Below are 16,883 nucleotides of genomic sequence, written 5' to 3' on the forward strand. Positions count from 1 at the left end.
CACCTCTCACCTCTTACCAACTTCATCAACCAGGATGATTTAATCACCTTGGGCCCTCCTCTGCTCTCAGGTGCAGATGTTGCTGATCAGATAGGCAGGCACCTGTGATCAGACTAGAGCAATACAACCAGCAGTGTCACACAATCCCTCCATGTCCCACTGCTCTTTACTTCTCTCCCTTGGCTGCCTTCTCTCCAGTTCCAATCCAGAACCTGGCTCCTCTCAAATTCTCTTGTGTTTTTTCTATCACTGGCTGATAGAGGAAAACACTAGGAAGACATTAGGTACTCATGGACTGTGTAGATGGCAAAATGTGATGACTTTTTGTAGAATGTAAAGCAATTGCATAGTTAAGCCATAAATCCAATAAATGAATAGGGTCCTGTTTGTTAAAGGACTTTGGAGATTGCCTCTGCTGCCACTAAAGCTCTTAACATGTCACTGCAGGAAGTGACAATCTGCCCGTGCAAAAGGAATGTCATTTAAAGTACTGCATTACATAGGAAGCTAATTCCAGAGCTGCTGTTTTAATGACTAACATTCACAAATTAACCCCTGAGCACTTCCCTCAGTAAGTATGTATGCATGTAAGTGCAGCATGCACAGTAGATGCATGCTGACCCAGCTTTGAGACCTTTTCTTTAATTTTCCTAAGAGTTTTTTTTTCCTAAATCCCTTTGCATTTAGTCCCCTGGAATCCATGAAGATGCCTCAACTAGTTTGGTAAACCAGAAAAGCAGGTGGTTTGCTGCAACATCCTGGAGGCCTTTCCACCAAGCAGCTGATGAGGAGGATTGTGCCATGGCCCACAGGCAGCCTCCTCACCTTTCCCAAGGTTCCCAAGATATCCAGGTCTTGGTATCTTCTGAAAGGTGACTTTTCTGTCCTCCACTGGCAGATGACACAGTGGCAGGGCCACAGGGAGGAGCTGTGGCCTGACCATGCCCAGAGCAGCTGTGAGCTGTGGCCAGCGCTCTGCCAGCGTGGCTTTGGGGCACACAGAGGCACACGAACCTGAATCCATCCTCCTCACCACCAGAGCTCCCAGGTGAGCAGCTGTACCACCCTGGCAGCGTGGTAAAACCACAGCCAGTGCAGTCAGCAGCATGAGGAAGGTGACCCTGCTGGCTCACTGGCTTTGCAGATGGGCTCACCCCGGGTTAATCACTCAGCAGCTAAAAACCAAGTGGAGCTGATCCCCAAAATGCACTGTGAAAACAGGAATAAAAAAAGGAAAATACATTAAGCCAATCATTATAACAAAGAAAATAAACATGTGAATAGATCATAACAGATCGAAAAGCAGTAAGTTACAGGGACATGGTTTTGGTGGTTTTTTTAATAGTTCCCACTGAGCTGAGAGCAGATTAAAAAGAAAAAACTGATGTTGAAATCAAATTGCAGCATTCAAAAGAATGTGATTAGAATATTTGTTTATCCACCCACCTCAAACACTCCTCTTCTCTTGGGGACACAAATATTGCAATCATAAGAACAATTTTAATTTACGTGGGAAATATATCTTCATTTTGCCCTACTTATAACTTGCTGAAGGGAGATGAGACCCAGTGCTAGAAAGTACTTTTGTGGGAAGCTTCACTTGATAGATTTGAGGGAGAGAATATTGTGAGATCAGTAGGAAATTGTACTTCTCCTGCCAGCAGTGGTGTCGTGGGTGTGTGGTAAATCCTTGTGGCGGTTTTCATGTGTATGATGGAAGTGTTTGGAGTTGCTTGTGCAAATGAAATGAGTGGGGTTCTGCCAGTGCTCAACAGCCGTGATGAAGTGTTCCATTTAGGGAAAGTATCACTGGTAGTCATATCCATTGTCTTTATTTTTCATGTGCTTCCATTAAAGAACTCAAAGATAAAACTTTTAAGTCAGATGGAGAAAATAAACTCAGCTGACATGTCATCTTTCTGTTTTGCTCAATAGTCTTTAGAAATATGATGAATAAAAATACTGCTGTGTTCTTTTTTGCAACTGTTTTCACTACAAAATGTGCATTTGTCAAAACCCTTTTTAATGAAAAATGAACCAAACAATGGGATGACAGCTAGAATAAGTGAGTGAGGGAATAAAAGGACTGAAATGAGAAATCAAAATGAATTTTTCTCAAGGTTACCTCTTAAGTTTTAGTTTGTGACATTTTCTTTGTAATGGCATGGAAATTAGTATAAAAAAACTGGTTTAAAATGCCGATATGGAAAAAATATTCTTGGTCAGAAGTAAATCAGCACAGCACAAGTACTTCAGATCTGTTGGGAAGTTGCCTGAGTTCTTCTGGGAGCATGGTATGTAAATTCAGGATTTTACCTTTCTCTGTATCAGTTTACTGCAGCATTATCAATAATTCTGCTCTGAAGGATGTCTGCTAAGATGGACACAGCTTTCATTGTTCCCATTGTCTCAGAGGAAAGGTTTTGATCAACCCCAATGTTTCCATGTATGAAGCTGGTTTCACTTGTTCTCCAAAGTCTACCCTATTTCTGGAAAGCAAAAGCCAGTGGTTACATTTCCCCAGTAGAAGGTCAGGTCCACGAAAAGCTGACATTTGTTAATGTGCTCCACTCCAATGAACACAGACCTGTTTCCTTGTCTTACTTTAGACTGAGACAAAGCCAGTTTTTACCGTAGATCTTGAACATGAATGCAGGGCAGTACAGTCATGCTTGCAAAGGAGTCCTTGCTTTGTATTCCACCATTTCACTCATATCTAACTTACCCTTTGCTATTTACAGATGGAGATTTTTTCAGCTGCAATAAGAAAGAAATATGGTTGCAGAAGAATGTGTGTACATCTTGATCCAGCTGATACAGAAATTGAGGTAGCATTTCCTCTTTATCCTTCTGCTTGAACTGCTAAGGAGTACAAGGAAAAACTTTGAAGACCTGTGTTTGAGTGCAAATGACCTGAATGACCTGTAGCAGATAATTTGCACAATGTTGGTTTACTTCCATTAGGCCCAAATATGCATTTCCCATTTCTGTCTGAGAGGAATTCAGTCATATGAGAAAATACTGTATCCTAGTGCTCTTGCAAGGGCGTGTGAGCACTAGGCTGAAAACTAGATACATCTAAATTGAGATTTTGGAGGTATTGGAAATAGCACGTCTCATCTTGAAGTTTAGGCTCATAGAATACAGAGTAGTAAGCTTTGGTAGAGTGTCTGTTTAGTGCATGCGTCTGCATTTTAATTGTGAAGACAAGGAATATTGGCCGGAGCAGGATCTGGTCTTTGTCACTTGGTTTAAAGAAATACAGGGTTCTCTAGCAATGATGCCCAATTCCCTTCTCATACTTTGCTCCAGTTAATTATTTTGAGAGTTCTGGATTTACCAAGCTCTGACAAAATTTTACCAGATGTCAGAGTCCACATGTTTAAGAAAGCAAAGATTGTCTTTTTCTTTCACCCAGCTTTCTCATGTCATCAGTGACCCATTTAACATCCTAATTTTGCTGGTAAAAGAAGTGTCAGATCAAATTTTTAATGTTTACTTTTTTTAATCTTAAAAAAATTCATTGGTTATGGGGTTTCTCTTGTTAAATCTCCTAGCTCCTTGGTGACCTTCTGTGCCACAAGCTCTTTCTGTGTGGAGGGAGATGGATTTCCTGGTGTTACTGAGTGACATCTGAGAGTCTCCCTCTTGGTTGAGAGCTAGCAACCACGTCATGGGAACAGGCAGTATCAGGAGGATGGAAATTTTCCAGATGTCTTAGACTTCCTTTCAGCAACTGGAGTCTGGTGAGTTTAGCAGCCAAATCTGCAAGTCTTCAAGCTGAAATCTGGATCCTCTCTGCACTGGGTAGGAAACCTCCTTCCCTGCTCACAGCACATGGTGAGACGTGTGTGCCCCCAGCTCCCCCAGGAGTTGTGGGCTCAGTGCCAAAGTCATGGAATGCTACTGATGCTGTTCCTGGGGAGCATGAGGGTAAATCCCAGGTGCTTGGTTTGTCCTGCTTTAGAGGTGGCAGCAGGCAGAAAAAGAAAGAGTTTTCCAGGCGGAAGAATGAGGAGAATAAGCAATGGGCAGAGCGAGAGATGTGGGCTTCAATTGCAGCAGGAAGGTGGTGATTTAGCTTTGGTGTTAGGAAACATTTTGGGTGGCAGAGCACTGGATTCTTATCTTGTATCCTCTCCACACCTGACCTTGTGCCTTTGTGACAAACAGGGCATTTGTAGCTCTCTGTGATATGACCTCTACAAGTGACTTCAGACCCTGTTTTAATTATTCATGTCTCTCAACCTGCATATCTATGGATTATCACTGGCTATTTCTCTGTACATTAAAATATTATGCCATTCACTGCTCAAGAACAAGCTCGTGCTTTCTCTCTGAAGTTCATGAATTTAATTCTGTTCTTTCCTGTTGATATTGGCAAGTATCTATCAGAGAGAGTACCCTGTGTGTTTTCATTGTGGCCATCTGTCCTGGTATTAACAAAATGATTGCATAATCCAAACAACAGAATCCTTTGAGAGAAGAAGAAAAAGAAAGATACACACGAGTCATGTGGCTGACATGCACCACAGTGATCCAAATAATTGTGGAATCAGAAATAATAATAATGTATTAGATTTCTCAGTGGAAAAAGGCTTGATCTTCTAAGGAACAATTAAAAATACAATATGCAATAAAAGCACTCAACTGTAATACAAATGTGTGCCTCAGGCTCCATAGCGTTTATAAAACAAAGTCATCATGGTGCATTTTAACACTGAGAAACATAATTAAAATGCCTTCTCGACAAGGACAAGACACATTCTCTTCCCATTTGACTGGCTTTCCTATCTTCTCTCTCTCTGTTGAGAGCACAGGGAGAGAAGGAGCCAGTCCTGCTCTGCACCACGAGGTCAGGGTGGTTGTGGCTCCTCATTCCTCCAACCTCTGCAGCACGTTGAGAGCAGCATCTGTAGGCACTGGTATTAAGTGGGCTCCACCTAGAGTGAGACAGATGGGAAATTTGGTTTTTTGTTGTAATTACTGAGCTGATGAGTCATATGTTGCTTGAAGAAGGCAAGGTTTTAGTATGATGGAGAGTCTCAGCTGTCCCTGACTCTAATTAATCTGTTGGGAAAAGATTGAGACCTGCAAGTAAAAGTACAGCTGCTCAGGAAAAACTATGAAAACCTGCAGGCATCCTTTACTCTGTTACAGAAAACAATCCATACAAGTTAATTCATGAAGTAACTTCAGGTTTCTTTGCTTTCTTACCTGAGCCTAAGTTGTACAAGACAGCAACATCATTTCTGAGACCATCCTATAGAACTACAGGTGGGGTACAGCTGGGAGCAGCTTTGTGATACCCCTGGAATTAAAATAGATTTGTGAGTTTGAATGGGACAAATGCATGTGGTAGTGATGCTTGTGATATTTTTCTTATTAAGAAAGAGACAAATTCTTAAGTTATTTGTAGTGAAGAATGGGAGAAAAAAGTGCAGTTTTATTCTAGAATCCCTACACAAAAACTGTCTTGCTGTGTCTTTTTTCAGAGTAAGAGCCAAGTTCACCTTGACTCTGAAAACAGATTGACAAAAAAATTGTATTAAGGTAGGATGATTTCATGGTGGCTAATGTTTTCACATGCAAAAGGATAACCTTCTTCTGTTTAAAAATGAAATTTTGATGACAGTAATAATTCCTTTCAACAGCTGTAGAGGTGATAACATTTTTTTAAAAAGTATAAAAAATGTATCTTTTTTACCTATTTTTTGTTAGTCTATTTATGTTTTTATCTTATAATTAGTTATTTGAATGCCAACTATATGGTTATGATGATATTTATATCATAGATAATTTATTATCTTGGTAACAATTACTTTTTCCACTGGTTTGTCTAATTTTGTGTCTTTTAACTTGGTAATGGCTGTGAGAAGTTCAGCCCATTGTCAAAAGCAGAGGCAGAGAAAGAGCAGTTTCTGATAACTGCTGCCTTTGATGTTCATATTCCATATTCCAAGAAGAACACACAAAGACTATACCTTTGTGCTTTCAGTAATTTACAATAACCAACATAAGGTTCAGTATGCTGGCAAGCAAAATGTAATTTATTTTACTCTCTAGGAGAAAGACTTTCAATGTATGATGTGTTATGGTTACTGGATAAGAGGATCAGGGGTTGGTGTGATTTATATATACTCTCACTAACATTTTGCCATTTTTTTCCCGTATATGGGAACTGTGAGGATAAAGAGGGAAGATTTGAAAACTAAAGAATACACTTTTGATCTCCAGGGAAACATGCTTTCAGATAAAAGACTCTTTGCTGCCCCTTTTTACCAACACAAGTAAGACTGGCAAAAATGACTGCACCCAGAGAAGATGGATGGATCTGCTGGTTGCAAACATTTCATCTGGAGATGATATATTGTGCTAACCTTGGTTCTCTGTGAAACAGCAGGGTAGTGTGCTCTTTACTTTCCTTTTTAGTTAGAGCTGGTGCTTGAGGCAGAAGCCAGCTCTTGCTGTGAGCATGGCATTGGTGTCAGGGGTCTGACAAGAAGCCAACAGCTCCCGTGTTGCTCTGAGCCTGGTGTGGGAGAGGGTGGGCAGGAGAGCTCTCTCAGGATGGTGACCAGCCTGGCCTTTTGCTCCCTTCTCTTCAAGGCACTATGCAAAACTCTGGCAGTAAGGAACACACTCTGCCAGGAAGGACAAGGACAGGAAGCCAGTAGTGGCAGCTTTCTGCAGCAGTCTTCTCCACTCCTGGTTAGTCTAAAACAACTTTTTGTGAGCCTCAAAGGTCTTTGCTACACTGCTGTTGTTGTTGTAATGATGAGCATAGTCCCAGTGGTAAGAAGCCTTTGTGGAAAAGTAGAAGAGCTCAATTCCTTCATCTTTTTGGCCATAAAATCAAGGGAAAATTGCAACAGGCTGTTGAATCCCAGCTAAAATTTTTCCACTGGGATCTGTTCCAGTGGAGAGCACACAGAGATTTGCAACCAGATAGACTGTCTCTCAACTCTGTCCAGCTTGAACTTGGATAACTCAGGAAAGGAAAAAGAGACCCACAATGCTACAAATGCTACAACAAGTTGTGGGTTTGAAATTGCAGAAGTCCTTGTGCAAAGAAAATATAAGTACAATGGAACTTAATTCAATAAAGATGAACTGTAGTAGGGGTTGTGCCTGGAGCAGAACTCCACAGCTCCACACAGCTTTATTAACAACGAAGAGAACACAGCCAAGACTTTTTTAATGAATGTCTGATGCCACAGAAGGGCAGTGAGGAACATTGCTCAGAGCATTGCTTGTAAGACTTGCACCTCTGCCTCTCCCTTTCTTAAACTCCATAGTAACTAGGGACAGAGACATATATTGTTTTATTGGGAAGGAAATTAAAACAGGCTCTGACTTGGAGGAAACCTTGCAGAGGAACCAAAAAGACTGTCTTGCTCTTGTTTGTGTTTGTGAATTCAAGGGTCTCTCTCTAGGGTAAAAGGCATTTTGGGGGAGAATTGAGGGAAACTTGTACAATTCTGTTCCTTGTCCTGAGTAATCCAGTGGGTTGTGCCAGACACAAATCTAGAGTTTGCTTAGAGCAAAGGAAGTTTGCACCATGTCGTGCTTCAGAAATGGGAACCCACCCCATCCTCTCATCTCCCCACACCCACCACAGGATCAAAGCTTGCCCTTAAAAATGGCCTGTAATATGGTTCTGGTTGCTGACATTTCTGCTTTTGCTATTTATTTCTGGCGTTCATTCCCTTGGGCTGAAAGGCTGAGAGGTACCATCTGTGTTTTGACAGACTTGGTTTTTATTTCTCATTGAAGTAAGCTAGGAAATGGGCTTCTTTATTGCACTATCTTATGGAGTAGTGGGGTGGTTCTCTTTTGTGTTGTGGTGATTGTGTTTCTTCCTACCCTGGTTATCAGGACAGCATTTTGGATTTATTCACACAGCACACATTTGTCATTGGTTTTCAGCAACATAAATATATGGTGACAAGAATGAGGTCCTTCAATGTGAAGGAAGAGATGATGACTTACACTAATGATTTCATCTTTAACAGACTGGGCTAAAGGGGTGAATCTTTACCAGAGTAAGTGAATAAATGTGATATATAAATGGAGCACTTGTGCAATGACAACGTGCTCACCTTTCTTCACTAGGCTTTAACCTTTCAAGAGCAGTTTAGCATATGCTGGTATAGTGCTCATCCATCAGAATCTGCTGTCTTCAGCACCAGAAAAGAGATACTGGTCACATGTGACTGCTGACCTTGTCAGCTCTCTCACGAGTTAAATGTGAGCTTAAGAATGATGTATTTTTCTCTGCCCTTAAAAGCCAAATGGCTACATTATGACTCTGATATTTTTTTTTTACTTACATTTCTGAATGTGGATAAAAGCTTGAAACTTTGGCCTCAGTGTACACAGGAGATATGAAATCACAAAGGCATTAAACAATACCCACAAGTATTTAATTTCAACTCTTTTACCTGGTCCTCTGTCTTTTGGGGAAGGGGAATTGATGTGGGGCAGTTTTCAGTATTTGAGGTCGACAACACTGTATTTCACAGATGCCTGGGGTAATGACCGTGTTCATTTTACCTGTCTGCTGAGCACTGAAATAGCTGGTGTGGATAATTATTATAGAAGCAGAACTGGACAGTTAATATGTTGTTGCTTCAAGCTTTTTGCAACCTGAGTAGGCATTACTGTATAGGTTATATTTGAATCACATTTTGAAGGTTACCTTCACGTCCTGTGAGCATGAGAGACCTTTCTTCCCTAGCTTTTGTTTTACAAAAGCCTTTTAAAAAAACCCCAAAACACTCAGGAACTTCAAATGTGAAGTGAGGCGTTTGGATTTGGTTTTTTTCTCCATGAAGGAATCCTTTTCTTATAAGGAAAATGATCCCAATATATATCAAACCTGGTATCTCACTGAACAAAAGCATGTAGCACACCATATCAGTATACCATAAAACGTTATGGAGTAGTGACCTTACATCCCCTCCTTTGACATGCCATGGAGTAACAGAAAGAAATTTAACAACAGCCTTTCAGCCTGCAGGATACACACTTCAAATCCTGCATGCTGGCTCTCTTTTCTGGTGCTCACATTTCAAGGTGATAAGTGCTTTTTTAACATCAGTAGAGAACAGGATGAAGGGAGGGGTGGGTGTTTGAGCAGCAGTGTGAGCTGCTGCCTCGAGTTCCATGATCTTTGGGTGATGGCTCTGATAAACAAGATCAGCTTTATTGCTGGATTTATTTATGGTTGATATCTGTGGGGGTCTTGGGAACTGTTGCAATGCAGAAAATGCTGGAATTGAATCTTTGCATCCAGGTGGCAAGTGGTTAAAAGAGCTTTTTGCATTTGCTGCTGCTGTTGTACTTACTCCTTTAGAGTGAAATCAATCTCAAGGATCGCAATTACTTTTGCTACTGCGGCTTGTTTGTTCTGAGGCAAAAAGGGCCACCAGAAAATCTCTTTTGCCAACACAACTCAGCCTGTATTCTGGGATTTTACTGACAAAGCTCTACATCAGGGCAAAACAATGTCTGTAAGGGGCACCAGTAGTGCAGGAAAAGTATCCCAACCTGCAGAAGAGACCTGTATAAATTTAGAACAGGGACAGAAGTATCCCCCACACACCAATGAGGCCCAGTCATCTGCAGAAATCTGGTGATTGGCTTCTTTAATTTGAAATCAGAAGCTGACTATTATGGATGTCAGCACAAGAACTGGTTGAGCATTCCCACAAGCATATTTCTGAGAGGAAATGACGTGGGTCATGTGTATTGGAAACAAAAGTCAGAGCATCTTTTGAAATGTTTGCAGGTTTATTTATCTAGAGGCAAACAAAATAGATCAGGAAATATCTTAGCTCTTCCATGTCTCTTTCTACTTGTTAAAGGATAGAAATAACAATAACAATAACCCCAGGAAAATCTGAAATGCAGATATTAAAAATAATAAGCACTGTTTAAAAGTCTGAAGGATTTTTCAGAGTGTTTTCCTGGCTGGGTTATTCTTTCCTTTCCTGAGCTGGCTGCAGCACAGCCCCTGTTGTGCAGAGTCCATCCCCTCCAGGCAGCCATGCTGTGAACACTTTGGGTTTGTCACCCCGAGCCCACAGCAGTGACACTTCAGTCCTCTGTGCCTCCCTGTGTGTTGCAGTGGTGATGCAGGGCACTCATCTTCCCTGCAAACCACCCAAGGCCTCCCAAGCACACCAGGCTGGGCAGGGAAAGCTGGGTTATGCACATCCTTCCTCCTCGGTGTCCACACAAGTGCAAACAGCCTTGGACTGCTGGGGAGCTTGGGCCCTTCAACCTTAAACCATCCACATCCTCTCAATTGCTCCTCACATCTGCACCCAGTCAGAGCTTGCACACAAGCTGTGAGGTGATACCTGCACCAGAAAGGGCAGAAAGTGTTCCTGCTGCAGATGTGAAGTTGATAAGAGTCAGGACAAAATTAAAGATGTTTCGGGAGTTTTTTTTCCCACTCAAGTTCAAAGCTGTGGCTCTGAACTCTGAAATAATTACTGCTGTTGTATGAAAAGGGCTTTTGCACAGAATGATTCTCTGGAATAGCAATTTGTTTCCAACATCACATATTGGGTTTTCTTTGACCATTGTTATTGGCTGTTCTAATCACTGCTTCTAAAAGCAGCCAGCCAAGGCATTGCCCAGGATTTTTCCAAGAGTTACCACAGGTGAGGAGCCCGAGCAATTGTGTGTTTAAAAATGGCATCACTGTGGAGGAGAGCATCACCCCTGTCTCCTGTATTCAGTTCTTCACCAGCTGGGGGAATGAACAGTATGTTTTATGCTGAATGTTGAGGGATCAAGTGTGGCTGAAAGCCATGACCTCTCCAGCTTTCTATTTTTTCAAAGGCTCATTCTTTTCCCTGATGTCATTAGTGTTGCTATGGAGTTTCACAGTGCTCCACTTGGAAGCTGTTCATGCAGTTACTTACACATGCACTTAAATGACTTAATGAAATGTATACAAACTTTTATTGAGATGATCTCTGCTTTATTGATTGTCTTCAGTCTGCTTGGTAAGATATAAACATTGGGGAATACTCAGTCTCTGTCATTTGAGAGTTACAATCAAATCTGGCAGAATAAATCAGAAACATGTAGGCCCCAAGAGCTTTGGCTTAAAACCCCCACCAGAAAGCAAAACCCTCTTGGTCTGAAGATTTAGTGAGTGATGGACCCTGGAGTGATGGAAAATGGAACTTGTACTTCAGTCAGTGTTAGAATGTGTCAGAACGTTGAGGTTTTTTGTTTCTATTTCAGGTTTGAGAAGAGGGAAGATCAGGGTTCCCTTCCCCTGGCTGCTCCACAGGTGCTTGGGCCACTTCACCTTGGTTCAGCAAGTTACAGTGCACTAGGTTACCTGTGAACGTTTACTTAGTTCACAGAAATGCAAGCCAATTTAAGCTTCAGTAAAAGATGGTAAAACGGATATCTTAGGCCAAAAGCATGCTCAGAGGCACTACTAGGTCTCAGCTGGTACCCAGTGGTTTCTGGTTTATGAATCTGAACTTTGGCCTTCATCTACAGCTCTGCTGGGATCAGTCTCTGCTGAGGAGGTTTGCCAGCATAGCTATGCTAACAAAAGAGTCCTTGTGTAGACCCATCTTTTACTGAAGGAAAAGTGCTTTTTCTATTCAAGTTCACCAGCTCTGTTGAGTGAAATAAGCCAGACCAGCAAAAAGACTTTGAAATTCTGTGCTCTTGGGCTTTGTCTGCCAAAGAAATGTCAGTTATACCTAATTATACCAGCAAGGGCTCATCTGGAGGGTTGGCCTTATTTTCCTTTGGTATCTTATAATTGTTCCACTTGACATTGAACCTGTGAATGGAAAACAGGGGAGATGGGGACATTCACAGAGGGTGTCCCACAGTCTTGCCATCCATATTGTTTCAGCAAATTAATCATCTTTCTTTACTGAGTTAAGCAACTCCACTGATTTTAAGAGGGTTTCTCACTTGAAGAAAACTTCATCAGATTCAAACTTTAAACTGCATTACCACAGAGAGAAATCAGAGCTCAGGTTCAGACTCAGCTACATTGAAGGCAAATACCATTCACATGCTGGAATGCTGTGTTATAATGTGATTTTGTCCATCATACATGCTGATGACAGATCTGAATGCTTAATCAAAATCCTTTAAGAAATAATTAATAATGATCTGTAAGCTTAGATTATTGATCTTTACACCATCAAATATTACATATAATTTACTGGGGAGGTCAGCACTGGGATCTCTAATTCAGTGCTTTCTGTAGTGTGTATTATGATTCCTCAAGCCTAGAACAAATATTAACTGGGGATGTATTTCTCAGATCTATCATTTTTCTGTTCCCACTTCCCTCATTAGTAGTCTTGAGTGCTGCAGAATCCCTCAAAGATGTCACAAATGCAAGGGAGCTCTGACATTGGTAACTAGGCTGGAGCACACCATGGATTGGAAGGAAAGGCTGTCTGCCTAGGTATGGCTCCAGCCACTTTGCCAGGAGGATGGAGCAGCATAAAAAACGCTTTTCAGAACTCTTTGTTGTGTTCTTGTGCTACAGAGTCTATACATCTTATCCAGTGAGGCAAAGTCTGCTTTTTGCTCACACCACGTGCCTTGGCCACCCTCACATGAAGCTGGATTTTAAAGCCAGCACGTGTTCAGAGAAGTGAGAGCTGAGCACACCCAAGGGAGCACCAGCTTTGCAGCCTGGGGTGTACCAGGCCTTCTAAAAGCACCCTTGAAGTTTTCTGGTGTTGTTAATAAGCACAGGTAAGGCTGTGGATGCTCTCTGTCGCCTACCTGCTGTGATGTTTGCTCCTGTTCTCAGCCCTCTCCAGCGAGATGCTGTTACCATGTTTACTGCTCAGAAGTTTAGAAAATCTTGTCACAAATTCTCCTCCTCACACTGCAGTGCAGGTTCAGGTAGAACCTGACATCACACCTGCTCTGCCTCTCACTCTGATGGTGATGAACATCAGGGCATTCCTGCCATGTGTTTAAAATACAAATATATGTATTTATGACTAAGCAATAATGTTAAGTATAGATTTATTAATTTAATAGACCAAGATGGTGCACTTGTAATAGGACTTGCTTATTTAATTGCTAGCCTTAACTTGAAGCTTAAAGCTACTTCAAAAGATGTGGCAACCAGTCTGAAAAGTAAGAAATTATTTCCACGCACTCTGCTTTTCCCTTCATTTACAAATGTGCTTGTGACCTTACATTGGTTTCAGAATAGAAAAACAGAATTGGGGAAGGGAAAGCAATTTCCTAGCATGGACTGCAGTGTTAGCACACAGGGACATGCCTGTCTGCTCAAGGCACCACAGATGGGGGACTTTTATCAAATCCTTGATGCAACTCCTTTCATTATCTCATATTCCATGCTGTGTGTCTGAAATGTAAGGAGCAATATGAAATTGTGGAACAGATTTTTCATTGTTTATGACCTATCTCACTTCTAGTAGGTCTGGTGTTTGTGTGAGCCCCATCTTTTCCTCTTTGGTGATTTCAAAGTCTGTCTGAACTTCACTGCTAGAAAGTTGGGTTAGTTAGAGAGGTGCTGAGGAAACTTAAGTAATTTGTGTGGATTTCTGGTGCTTGTTTGAGAATTATCCTTTCGAAAGTAACCCAAGATGAACACACATCCTTAAATCTGATCTCCATCAGAAATTGCAGAAACTCTTCTGTTGGTTTGGCTCCTGCAAATCTCAGCTAATTGTAATGGTAGCAGTATTCTGAAAATTACCTGTTGTGGTGGTCCACAGATGCAGTGAAGGCTGTATTTCTCTCATTAACTCTCTTTTGTTTTCTTTTCCTTCCATTTATGTTTTAAATTAAGGAGTCATCTGGCTTCTGGGCAGCTGGAACAAAGGATTCCCCATGCTGGTTAAATAAAAAGTCTTTTCACAGTCACAGTATAAAAGAGCAGAGCTGAGAAGAAACGGGTCACAGCTAGGGATGCACAACCCCTGGAGCTCCCACCCCTCAGTGAGACCAGCTCTGAGTTTCCCAGCTGAGCTGAAACTGTGGAGCTCGGCTTGCCCTTTTGTTTGATGTCCTCTTCACTTCCTGTTTGTTAAGTGATCTGAAAGTAAAACAACCAGCCAACCAGCCAAGGGAAAAAACCCTTTCATAATTCCAAAGGGGCCCCAGCTGTGTAAGCTGGGCTGCACAGCCCCTACCCAGCACTGCCAGAAGGGCCCGTGTGTCTCGGATCCTGCGCTCTGTGGGTGCTCAGCCCTTGCAGAGTAATTGCTCTCTCCTTCCTCTGAATGTCTGCCTTCTTTTGAAAGCTTCTCTAGCCAGGCACTCAGATTCATTAACTCCTGAGCACAGTCCCTTTTTCATGTCAGTGTCTATCAGAACTAATGCTACTGGGGATAAGAGAGGGTAAGTGAGGGCACTGGGAGCACAGACAGCAATGTCACATCAGTCATCTGTGCAAGTGCAACAGCAGAAGTCAAAGGAAAAGGACTTTGGGGAAAGAGTTCCCAAAGCACCTTTTGATGTTAGTACTGAAGGTACATGACCTGACTGCAGTCACAGCATGACTTGCATTGGGTGTGTTACAGTCATAATAAATTGCAGACTGTGTCAGTAGTGACCTGTGAATGACACAAAACCAACCCAAAACTTCCTCACCTTGCCTGCTGCTACAGGAATACAGGCTGTACAAGATGTTGCTTTGAAAGTATTTGCTTTGCTTGAGAGGAGAGAGAAAAATGTAGGAAGGGAAATTCAAGCAAGAGGATTTTAAATGCATGGCTGCAACAAATATAAAAGTTAGATTACATAAAACTAGGTCTCTGCAGACAAGGGGTAGGTAAATACCCCTCAAGTACCCCAAGCTCAAGTGAAAATGGTAGTACTTAATTACAAATAAAATCTATTACTGTCTGAACCTGGAGTGTATTGACAAAGGCTTCAGTCTTTTCAATAGATTCAATAGTACTTAGTGAAGAAAGGGGAAAAATCCAAGACATGTCTGTGCATTTGAACTTTTTTCAAAGAAAGCAGCAGGAGAAATTCAGTGAATTGATCTTTCTCAGCACAACTTTGTGAAGGGCAGCATGGGTAAGGAAAAATATGTTTTTCTTTCCAAAAGAAAAATGTCACCTTCTCACCTACCATTCATAATCTCCTAAGTACTTGATTGCTGTGTCTATAGATAGAGGGCTTGAACACACAGAATCATTTTCTGACTGATCCTCTTCAGCGCCTTCTACAAAGCCACTTCATTTTTTGCTTCACCTTTGCCATCTGCAGACTGTTTTCTGGCAGAAAACGCTATTTAAGAGCTATTTTGTGCATTTCCTCACAGAAGCTGTTCCAGGCAGCAGAGAGTGTTGTCACTTCCTGACCCTCAGCTCGGCAGGGGCAGGGTGCAGGATGGAGCTGGGGCACAGGCAGTGGCCCCAGAGGTGTTTGGGGGATGCTTTGTGCTGAATACTTGCTCACCAGTATGTCCAGCAAGGGGGGGGGCCTTTCCACATTGAGGAATGTGAAGCAGGCACTGACAAAATGGGCCAGCACCTCTCCTCCTGGGCCCAGCTTCCCTCAGCCCCAGTGGCACGTGTTTCCCTGTGCTGGCCAGGCCAGGGGCGGCTGGGGTCTTGGTTTTGAGAAGACAGAGGTCTGTCCTGGTTTGAGAAGACAGAGGTCTGCTAGGGGAAATTGGACTTTCCCTTGGAATGGAGAATGTAACCCCTCTCCCTCTAAATTATTATCATTTTACAGTTAAAGGTTTTCAGGCAAAGTTTTGGGAAACAGAATAACAGTTCTTTATTAGGAATATTAAAAGTACAAATGTAGTAGTACAAGAACAAACAAACAAACAAAACCCTAGAAACCCTGGCTGTTGGAAGCAGTCCAAATAAATTCTCCTGGTGAAAGAGATGTGGTTCTGTTGGAGTAGAGATGATCCTGTAGAAGGAGTCCAGTGGTGGTGAGATGGGTCAGGTCCTTCTCTGGGAATCCAGTGGAAAACAGGCTGTGCTGGTGTTCCTACATCTCAGTTTTTGTCTTGGTAGGAATGGTTGGCTCCTCCTCAACTGGGTGGAGCATCTCACAGTGGGATGATGTAATGTATCATGTCACTGGTGAGCCTTAATGGCCCATTAACAGAAGATATCCCCTGGAGGGTGGATGAGGTTGATGACGGAGATAAGAAACACTGCCCCACCTGGTTTTAACAGCTGGCCCAATATCAGAAGGCATCCCTCCCCCTCCTCCAAGGAGTTACAAGAGATAAAGAAAAACATCTTCCCAACTGCCTTCTACAGATGAAATAGAATATACCTTTTTTTTTTTTTTTTTTTGGTTACATAATCCAAGACAGCCACACAGTGCTAGCCCTGGGAGGAGCTGATGCTGCTGGTGTGAGGTGAGGGAACAGAGACATCCCACCTCCATCCCAGCACGGGCTCGCCACATCCTCATGGAGCTCCTGGCAGATGCTGTGGCTGTGGTGCAGCTGGGGGCTCTGAGTGGGCAGCAGTGGGCAGGCGTGCAGGGGGCTGTGCAGCTGGGGACAGCCCTGCAGCCCCTCGCCGGCGTCTCTTCCCCACCCAAATGTCCATGCTGGAGAGCACGTCAGCCGTGTGCTGGGCAGGGAGCTGTGCTGGGCAGGGAGCTGCCCCTGAACCCAGCTCCTGCAGCACAAGGAGAATCAGACAGCAATATCCCTACTTGGCCTCTCCCAGGCTCCCATCACTCATCACCAGGGACTTGTGGCATTTCTGCTATTCCCCCTGTGCACAATGACCTAGGACTAGGAATAAGCAGCCATAGAATCCTGGCACCACTGAATGTGAAAACCTGTTACAGAGATTTGGTCCTGTGACTTGGCCCCTGGATTGCATCTTCTCTTTCCTTAATTCACACAG

General features: G+C 42.6%; 1 long non-coding RNA gene across 1 annotated transcript in view; it reads left to right on the forward strand.

The window, feature by feature from the left end:
• The window catches only part of LOC134556020 (uncharacterized), a 61,131-nt gene that overhangs the window by 33,967 nt on the left and 10,281 nt on the right, over nt 1–16,883 (forward strand). The window contains exons 4-5 of the long non-coding RNA XR_010081538.1: nt 2,742–2,828; nt 3,558–3,746. This is a non-coding gene — a long non-coding RNA (uncharacterized LOC134556020). The remainder of the gene's footprint in view (nt 1–2,741; nt 2,829–3,557; nt 3,747–16,883) is intronic.

This window comes from Prinia subflava, chromosome 11 (assembly GCF_021018805.1).
Source record: "Prinia subflava isolate CZ2003 ecotype Zambia chromosome 11, Cam_Psub_1.2, whole genome shotgun sequence".
Classification (NCBI taxonomy): domain Eukaryota; kingdom Metazoa; phylum Chordata; class Aves; order Passeriformes; family Cisticolidae; genus Prinia; species Prinia subflava.